The sequence below is a fragment of the Crotalus tigris genome, unplaced genomic scaffold (genome assembly GCF_016545835.1).
Source record: "Crotalus tigris isolate CLP2741 ecotype Arizona unplaced genomic scaffold, ASM1654583v1 scf7180000018675.461491, whole genome shotgun sequence".
In the NCBI taxonomy this organism is placed as follows: Eukaryota; Metazoa; Chordata; class Lepidosauria; order Squamata; family Viperidae; genus Crotalus; species Crotalus tigris.
This window is the reverse complement of record NW_024097139.1, coordinates 402666-413356: the sequence shown is the minus strand read 5'-3', so window position 1 is coordinate 413356 and position 10691 is coordinate 402666.

Sequence of the window (10691 nt, the reverse complement as noted above, 5' to 3'; positions counted from 1 at the left end):
TTCACAAGTAAAATAAGGAAACATAAAATGAAGACATTCTGATTTCTAAAAGACATTGTAATATTTGATACCAATTCTCTATAAATAAACTGGTTTTATATATATTTGTTTCCAAAGTTTCTATTTATAAAGAAATTGTGTTTGTTAACAAAGTAATATGTATTTAGGAAACTATTGTAATTTAGTCACAATGATGAAAAACAATGGCAATGAGTTTATAACATTTGTCTTCTCCCTTTCAGAAGAGTCCCATAAGTAACTTTAAAGTAAGAACTTTTAATGGGATCCAAAATTGCATGCAGTAAAGCTTTCCTTTACTGGTTTCCCATCTACCATTTCAAATCGTTTTTGGTGGTTTCCTCAATCCTTCAAAAAAAACAACAACATTGGAGATATGGGAGATTTTAGAAGACAGAACACAGCCACTCTCTTTGCCCCACAAAATGTTATAATAATAATAATAATAATAATAATAATAATAATAATAATAATAATAATAATAATAATAATAATAATAATAATAATAATAATAATAAAAATTCGCTATTAGTCAATTGCAAAAGGCGGCCTTATTAGGAACTGCTTCCATCCTGCGACGATATCTGTAATATCATCAAACATCCACATCTGCCTATCCCAAGTCCTGGGTAAGTCTCGATAGGTAGACAAAATGCCAAATCCAGTCTGAACATCTGGCTGACTGTGCGATGATCGAAATAATAGTAATAAAAAGTTGGAAGGGACCTCTGCTATACCATTTCAGACAAATGGCTGTCCAATCTCTTCTTAAAAACTTCCAGTGTTGGAGCATTCACCGCTTCTGGAAGTAGATTGTTCCACTGGTTAATTGTGCTAACTGTCAGGAAGTTTCTCCATAGTTCTAGGTTGCTTTTCTCTTTGGTTGGTTTCCATCCGTTGCTTCTTGTCCTGCCTTCAGGTGCTTTGGAGAATAGCTTGACTCCCTTGTCTATGTGGCAGCCCCTGAGATATTGGAACACTGCTATGAGAACTCATCCTGTTCTCATTAAACCAGACCAGGGGTAGGCATAGCTGGCTCAGGAATTCTGGGAATTGAAGTCCATGAGTCATAAAAGAGCCAAGGTTGCCTACCCCTGAACTAGACATACCCAATTCCAGCAACCATTCCTTATATGTTTTAGCCTCCAGTCCCCTAATCATCTTTGTTGCTCTTCTCTGTATTCTTTCTAGTACAACATCTTTTTTACATTGTGGTGACCAAAACTGGATGCAGTATTCAAAGTGTTTACAAGGCATATTCACTCATATTTAAGTGACTGTCCACTAGGACCCCAGATCCCTCTTACAGTTACTACTATTGATCAAGGTACCACCTATACTATATTTGTGCATTTGATTTTTCTTGTCTAAATGTAGGACCTTATTTTTTTCACTTGAATTTCATTTTGTTAGATAGTGCCCAATGTTCATGTCTGTCAAAATCCCTCTGTATCTTATGCCTATCTTTTGGAGTGTTGCTGTTCCTGCCAGCTTAGTGTCATCTGCAATTTGATGAGTTCCCCATCTATCCCCTCATCCAAATCATTGATGAAGATGTTGAAGAGCACTGGGCCCAGAACAGTGCCCTGGGGCACCCCACTGCACACTTCCCTCCATGTAGATGCAGTTTCATTGAGGACCACATGCTGAGTATGGCCGGTCAGCCAACTACAAATCCATCTGGTGGTGATGCTGTCTAACCCTCATTTTTCTATCTTATCAAGTAGTAGGTTGTGATCTACTTTGTCAAATGCCTTACTGAAGTCCAAGTAAATTATATCCACAGCATTCCTCTGGTCCACTAATTTTGTCTGGTCAAAGAATGCAATAAGATTTGTCTGGCATGATCTGTTTTTGACAAACCCATGTTGGCTTTTGGTAATGACTTTGTTTACCTAGGTGTTCGCTGATTTGTTGCTTGATTATCTTTTCCAAGATCTTCCCAGGTATTGAGGTCAGCCTGATAGGTCTGTAGTTTTCTGGATCATTTTTTCCCCTTTTTTGAAGATGGGAACTACATCAGCTCTTTTCCAGTCCTCTGGTAGTTCCCCAGTGCTCCAGGATCTTTGAAAGATATAGTTCAGTGATTCTAAGATCACATTGCCTGTTCCTTCAGAAATGTTGTGCTGATAAAAACTCCAACAGTAAAAATACTCCACTAGATCTCACCTTTTCTAGAAATGTTGGAAATAATATCTTTAGATTTAGCTACCTTTGTCAAGTCACAATTTTATATATGCTTTTAAGATGTTGAATGTATTTACATTAAAAAAGTTGTATGCTTACGCGTTCATTCATGTTGCAAGTATATGTATGAACTAATGATTTTGCAGTTGACAACCAACCCAAAATATGATTGGAACTAAGAGGATACTATGAAGGGAAAATATTTATAACAGGTTATTAACTAAAAATAATAATTTGTTAAAGTTTGTTTGAAAACAAGTCAGTGTCTTCTGTAAAGCATAAGCAAGCAGTCTTTTTCCATGGAACAAAATTAACAAACCTTGGTAAATCAGGTTTCATATTCTGGCCTAGCAGAATCTCAGGACAGCCCTTTCCTCTGAGACAGAAATAATGGATCTGAAGATTTTTTTAATTATTAAATTAAAAAATGGGCGTCCAAAATCACTTAGTTTTTTTTAATAGGTGAATCTCCTTTCCTCACGTAACAGTGTAATATAATGTATATCCAAGAAATTGAGTCACATTACTATTCTTTAAGGAAAAATATTAATGAAATTCTTAGAAATAATACATTGTAATATAATGTATATCCAAGAAATTGAGTCACATTACTATTCTTTAAGGAAAAATATTAATGAAATTCTTAGAAATAATACATTGGGCCCATTCAATCCACATTAGAAGAATAAATCAAAGTTGGAAAAGTAAAGGCTCATGTACACTTTTTGGATTCAAATATGGAGATATTCAACAATTTGGCAATAGATCTTCAGTAACAATAATATTTCCTCGACACAGTTCTTTGAAAAGATTTCTGTTAATAATAGCCCACAATTCCTAGCCAGTGTCATACCTCTTTCTGAAGGAGTCTTCTACCAAAATAGAAAAAAAGCAAATATGAAAGTTCTATAGATTCACAGCTCCAATTTAGGAAGAAGCCATTTAATTCAGTTCATTGAATTACTGTAGGTGGGCCCTTAAAATGTTTTACAGATGTTTGGTTCCTATATATAATATCTTCAAACAGATGTTCCAAAGCTGTGAAACATCAGGAGTGTTGTTTTTAAATAGTCAATTTCACAATAGATGGTAAAGAAATAGGAAATAGAGTATTAGAAGTAAACAAGATGCATACTTGTCTGCAATCATGTACAACAATAACATTTCTTCAGGGTTCAGGGTTCAGGGCAATGAGTAGATGCCCACTGTCAATTGATGTCACTTAGCTCATTCTGCTAATAGGAGTGGTTGAACAAACCACAGAAATTCCTTCCATACTTTCTTGTGACTTCCAAATTTGACTTCTGTCATGTTCCGGTCCAATCAACTATAGCGGTGTGGTTCATTCTCACCAAAACTTTGTGTTTGCAACTCAGTGAGACATCAATGTGCTTCCATGTTTTTATACTCTTGAAATAATTCTCATTCACAAATAATGGAACCAACTAAAAATTAACGGGAAGGCAGAGCTTAGAAAACTGTCCTGGGGAGAAAGTCCCAAATCTTACTACAGCTGAGCTGTAGGGGGTAGCATTTACTATGATAATTCTAAGCCTTGGTAAGTGCACTGAGGAACTAGAATCTTTCTTGGTGAGAATGATCTATGTATATTACATCAAGACAAAATGGGGCTAAGACAGAATCTTTGTTTCAAAGTCTATTTCATATTCCACCAAGCATAGGAAATTGTACTTCCTAATTTCTGCCCAGAGCTTTTTCAGCCCTACAGAATAGAATCTTTCCATCCATTACAGTATCCTAATGGTGCTTTTTGAGATGACAATATACCAGCCTATGGTAAATGTCATTCTGTAACAACCATATCATATTGGTACAATTAAATCAATTCATGCTTTCATGAATCTTTCCTCAATTACACATGGGTGTCAGGCTTTGTTCCCAGATCAGTTTCACTTTGGATAATTAAAATCCACTTAGTTTGACTAATCTTCTTAAAACCTCTCAAAGGGAAAAGGCATATAATCTTTAAAAGTCCTTGAAATACTAATAATAACATTAAAAACATTTTCTCCCTCACTGTATGTATGTATGTATGTATGTATGTATGTATATGTATATGTGTTTTGCTGCTCAAAGCACGAAGCTGAAAACACCAGCCTGAAGATGACGAATGGGACTTCATCGAAACGTCGCCAAGACACTTCCAATTTTACGCGGGAGAAAACCCAAACAACCAAAGACCTACATACAAACACCCGCGAAAACCTCGATTTGCGCATGGCCTCATATTTATCATTTCAATTTTAGCCAGCCTAGCTAAAAAGTCTGTAGTATCCGATAATGGATTTTGTAGCTGGCCAGCACTGAAATATTTTTGTATAAGACCCTGCTCAGTCATTCTTTGAAGTTATATTTTATTGGGGGAGAGGGAGTGAACCAGGTACTTTTAAGTTATGTTTAAACTTAAGTAGGTTTAAAGGGTGCATTTACTGAAAAGGAAGAATGAACAAATCAGAGGAACTAAAATAAGCAATGCAATGTTTCATGGGACTTGTAAGCTCATTCCAGCCTCCTTGATTGATGCTGGACTTTGCATCCAAGAGATTCTTCCTTTGCATTTTGTTTTGCTACAGTGATTCACTTGAAATGCCCTCCAAATTTGGCCAAACTCCAAATTGAAGGAAAATGAAGGGAAGTAAACCAAGATCTAATATGTTATTCTGGAGAAGGTAAGTTAAGTAATAAATAGCCTTTTTCAAAACAAATATATGTTTGTGGTGTTTGTACTGTCAAGTTTAACACAAGGCAGACCAAACCTTTAATGGGAAAAGATGTTACACTGGACATACAAAAGAAACCAGCTGATGTCTTAATAATTAAAAGGGATATAAATTGAGAGAGTGACCTGGGTAATTTCCCTATATTGGATTTACTAGACATGTTAAAAGCTCTGAAGAATTTTGTGAGAAGGAACAAAGACAAAATGAAAATAATGAATTCTAGGACTTTATTTGAAGGAGCCAAAGATCAAAACCATTAGAAGTAAAAGGAAGGAATATAAAGTTGGTTTATTTGAATTTGGACTCCTGCTTGCTGGCTTCTCTAATCACGATTGATGCCTTTAAAGGACGCTGAACTTGTGTATTTAGAATATCCCTGTACTTTTCTTCTTTCTTGTAAAATATTGGCAATGTTTTAATAAGAAAGAGGAAACTTGAGTATGCCCATGCTAATCAAAAACATAATTTTTAAATTGATCACAGTCGATACAAGATGATCATGGATGACATGATCATGGATTGCAGTTAAAATATAGCTAAAGTGTTGTATGGGAGGAGTGTATTTTGGATACTTATTGTTAGGTATGTAAGTACTACTCAGTCAAGCATCACTCCCCACACACATTGGAGAAAATTCATGTAGACCAGTGGTTCTCAACCTTTTTAATGCCACGACCCCCAACCGATCATAAGTCAAGGACTACTCAACCGGTCGTAAGTCGAGGACTACTCAACTGGTGCAGCACCGTTTGCAGAATGGGACTTTTGGCGGGCTCAGCAGGGCAGAGACAGCCTGGACAATTCCTATTGGCTTTTGAAAGCCAATAGAATTAGACTCTATTCAAGAGAGTCTATTCTATTGGCTTTCAAAAGCCAATAGAATAAAAGGGAGTAGCACAGCTAAGGACAAGGGGGGGGAATGGCAGACTGCGTTGTTTGGCGACTCCCGTGAAATGATCGTTCGACCCCAAATGGGGTCCCGACCCACAGGTTGAGAACCACTGAGGTAGACAATCTATGTTATCTATGGTCTATAAATTTTGTTTGTAACTGCTTGCAACAAGGGAGCATAAGAATCATTTTCCACTGAGATTTACTACTTTGTTAATCAATGCAGCATTAATAAAATGATTATTATTTAATTGTGTGTGTTTTGCTGAGTGTATCAATATTCAGCAAAACAGTTCACAGTCAAGAAAGGTAAAGTCTCATTAATCAGGTTTATTGCATGGAAACAGCTTACAGAATCTTGTGGACATGTGTTCCTTAGCCCTCATTTATCAGTGAATATATTATATGTTTTGATGCCTTTGATCCTCCTGATCCTTCACCCAGAGAGGAGGCTATTGCCTGTTTAGGAGATACTGAAGGAAGATCCCTGGGTTCTGCAATGTTTTGAAAGTGCCCATCCATTCTTATATTCAAAGAATTCCACTATTATATTTGCATGGTCATTTGGAGGAATCACTGAAAAAATCTCTCTCTCTCTCTCTCTCTCTCTCTCTCTCTCTCCCTCCCTCCCTCCCTCCCTCCCTCCCTCCCCCCCTCTCTCTCTGTGTGTGTATTAATGCAACTGATGGAAACATTTTCAGCAAGAATGTTTCTTTCCAAATTATGCCCTAGATCAGTGGTTCTCAACCTGTGGGTCGGGACCCCATTTGGGGTCAAATGACCATTTCACGGGGGTCACCAAACCATGCTGTCCGCCATTTTTTCCCTTTTCCCTAGCTGTCCTACTCCCTCTTATTGGTGGCCACACCCACTTGGGGGTCATCACAACATGGGGAACTGTATTATGGGGTCACGGCATTAGAAAGGTTGAGAATCACTGCCCTAGATTTAAGAATGAATTCTGATAGATTATCTCAAGAGCATATTTTCTGAAGCATCAAATCTAATTCACAAAGAACATTTGCCAATTCCTCCCCAGCTTCAGATCGCAATGTTGAGTGATGACTTTTTTATATTACATAAATGAAATGATATAACCAAACAAAGGACTTAGTTCTTACTAAATCATATCTATCTGATGAAAAAAATAAAAAGCTTGCAAAACCAACTTTTAGCAACAAGGCCAATCATTAGCCACTAAAGGAAATAACTGAATAATCAATCCAAAATTGTTGGATAAGATTTGATTGATTGCTCTGCTTGAGAAGATCTCTGATAAAATTCACATGCCTGCGAAACTTATTTTATTCCAATTGGTAGGATTTTATTTGTTTTCTAAATCACAAAATGAATACCTATCAGCATGTATGAAGCTAGTGTGATACAGGATTGTTTACTCTAGGACCGCAGAATTAATGACCGCTGCCTCAGATCATCAACTTCCTAATGTTGTTACAGAAGTTCAACAGATCTGAAAGGCATTGTGTGCACTTCAAAAATGGCTCCAGAGAAGAGGTTTAGACCTGTGAGCACAGCCTTTTTCTGATAGTCATTACAATGGCCTGTTGTTTTTAGGCTTTTGTGCAAAACTGGAAAATCATGGTGCAGCTTTAGAAAGCAAATTAACTTTAATGAGTAGATGCTTACAGTAGCAACTGTTCTTTTTTCTTTTTTTTTTCAGGCTGAGGCAGAAGCCCTGGGAGATTGGAGAAGTGCTGTGCTTATTTGTGTGGGATTTGAAGCACTGGGTACAGACTCCTACTAGAGTTCAGGAGGCTGGTATGCAAAATGTTAGCCCATTACATTTGTAAATCCACACATTGGTACCACTCTTCCCCTTACAATGTTCCTGGGAGAATGAAGTATGGATAAATCCTATGACATGAATTTAATTAATTTGTAAATTAAACATCTGTAGGACCTCTGGAATGTTCCCTCTGTTCCTCCTTCCCACCACACAAGGTGGATCAAGTTATTTAGGCACCTGAGGCAGACAGATCAACAGTACATTTCCTCTTTCATCATAGCAAAAATATAACATTAAATAAAACTTCTCTGCACTTTGATGGTGTAAATCAGCTACTTCATTCTGCTTAGTGGGGCCTGGTGGATGGGTGGTGGCTGCACTATGCAGTATAAACTGAGAGTGCCTAATTCCATCCTTAAGCCAAGTATTGTTCCATCTTTCCTGTTCAAAGCTTCAGAGACTTTGCACATTATGGTAGAGAGTTCGTCCAGCCATTTTTAATGCAAGTGTCAGCACAAAATATGTTTTGCCAATAACAGGGCTCTCCAGTTCATCAAAGCATTCTACTGTTGTCCACATTGCCACTAGTGTTGCCACAGTTTGCCCCTTGTCTTTGCTGGGAGAGAAGTTAAGGAAGGAATGGTCCGCATTTACCCACTAAGAAAAATCAATGGGCAGTGTTAATTTTCACCCCCATCAGAGTTTGGCATTCCTTCAGTCCTTCTGTTTCTTAATTTCCTCCAGCAGCATATGGCATTATTTTCTAGTCATTTTCAAGAGCTGAACAAATATATTTGAGGGCATGACATAATAGATTATGCATGACAAAAGTATGAAATCATGAATGTGGGTTGGCCAAGAGTTATTATACAATTCTAGGGGCATTGTATAATTTGCAGCACTGGATTGTTTATATGTGTTTTTTTTTCAACATCTGAAAATGTTTGGGTTTAAAGTATAAGTGTTTGGATAAAAATAAAAGGAAAGAAAAACAAAAGTGACATTTGCATTTAAGTTCATTATAGAAGACCTCCACAATGGGAGGATACAGATGCGACCTTTCTGTATCAGGTGATTGGTTTTTCAAAGAGGCACACAATGCTGATTGTGGAAGATTTAAATTATTCTGACATCTGCTAGGTATCTAACTCTGCCAAGAATCAGAAGACCAACAAATTCTGATGACAACTTCATTTGTCAGAAGCTGGAAGAAAGAACAAGACATTCTGTTATCCTGGACCTGTTCTTAGCAAATTATTGAAAAAATAAAAGGGAATGATATTGGGGAATAAAACTCATAATTATGGCCTTCAATTTATTATATCCAAGGCAGGAGGAGATAAAAGGAACTGGCCTTTACATTGGATTTGGGGAAAGAATGGATATCCAGGAAGGATGGGTGATACCGAGAGTGTAAAGAAAAGGATTCCTATAAGACAGAAAAGTCGATTTCTAAAGAGCTCTCTAACAAACTAAAGAGAAAAAAAAGAACATGCTGGGGAAATAGAAGAAGGGGAGCATAACAAAAGAACATTATAAAATGTAGGAAAGGTAAATCTCATATTAGGCTAAGTTTTGCAGGAGATTCCAAAAACAGCAAAGGGTCTTTTGAGTATGTTGGAATCAGAAGGAAAGTCAAAGAGGATGTAGAGCTTGTTGCAAGGAGAAAATGATGCTGATACTGATAAGAATTTATTTTGCCTCAGAAGAGAATAAAAATCTTAGCTGCTACTTATGCCAATGGAAAGAAGGAAGAGGGATCTGCTATTTCGAACAAGTAGGGAGCAGCTAAGAAAGAATGTAGCTGATTTAAGCAAACTCGGGTCTCGGGGGCCAGATGGATTTTATCCTAGGCTCCTGAAGGAATTAATAAAGCAGATATCAGAATTACTTCCAGTAGTCTTTGATAAGTGGGGGACTGGTGAAATCCCAGAAGAGTAGAGGAGGGCAACTGTCACCGTTATTTTCAAAAAAGGAAAATGAAGAGGGCTCACAGATATTTCTGCTTGACATCTATACTGTACTGGACAAATTCTTCAAATAGCATGTTGTGAGCAGTTGGCTAAATGTGTCACAATTAACAAAAGCCAGAGTGGGTTTGTCACAAACAAATCATGCCAGACTAACTGCCTCTCTTTCTTTGAAAGGCTTACTAGTTTTGTAGGCCAGAAGAATCTGTGGACATAGTATATACCTAGACCTCAGCAAAACGATCAGCAGTGTGCCAAAAGATTATTTTCTTCATTAAATAGTAAAATATGGGCCAGATGTTACTCCTGTCAGATGGATTCAATTGACTGAACGACCAAAGCAAGAGAATGTTCATTAATGGCCCCACTTCAGCCCAGAGGGAAGTAATAAGTGGAGTATTAAAAGGCTTTTTTATTTTATTTTTATTAATAATTTTCTATAATGGGAATTAAGGGACATTTATAAATGTGCAATGACAGGAGACTGATATTTGAGAAGTAAGAAGATTCAAAAAGATCTAGAAAAAGGCTCTTAACCTTTTTTTGCTATGAAGTTCCTTGAAAACCTGGTAAAATCAAGGAAAGGAAAGAGGAAAGAGGGAAGGGAAGGGAAGGGAAGAGGAGATGTTTATGAACCTTTCCTTTCTCAGAAAAAAATATATATTTAAATGTATAAAATAAAATTTCCTTAACACCGAAGTGATAAAAGAAGAAATAAAGAATAAAATAAAATAAAATGCATAGTTATACATTTATCCTTTCCCTTGGAGCATAACCAGTGGCTAATCTCCATTTCCCTCCTAAGAAAAGGAATTTAAAAAAGCATTAAGAAGTTCTGTCTTCTCACCCTCACACATGATCATTTCAGCATTTTCTCTTTGCAATGGACTTACATTCCGTTTGTCTTCCATGCTATTTTAATGCTATTTTAATGTACTGTTTTGTGTTGTTTTGATATTACTGATATTTCTTGAAGCATCTACTTATTCTGAGTTTTAATATTTTGGAGGCAGGAACATGGAAACGTTCCTAATTTCTGGAGAATAGAATAGAATAGAATAGAATAGAAGAGTAGAGTAGAGTAGAGTAGCTGTAAGGGACCTTGGAGGTCTTCTAGTCCACCCCTTGCTCAAGCAG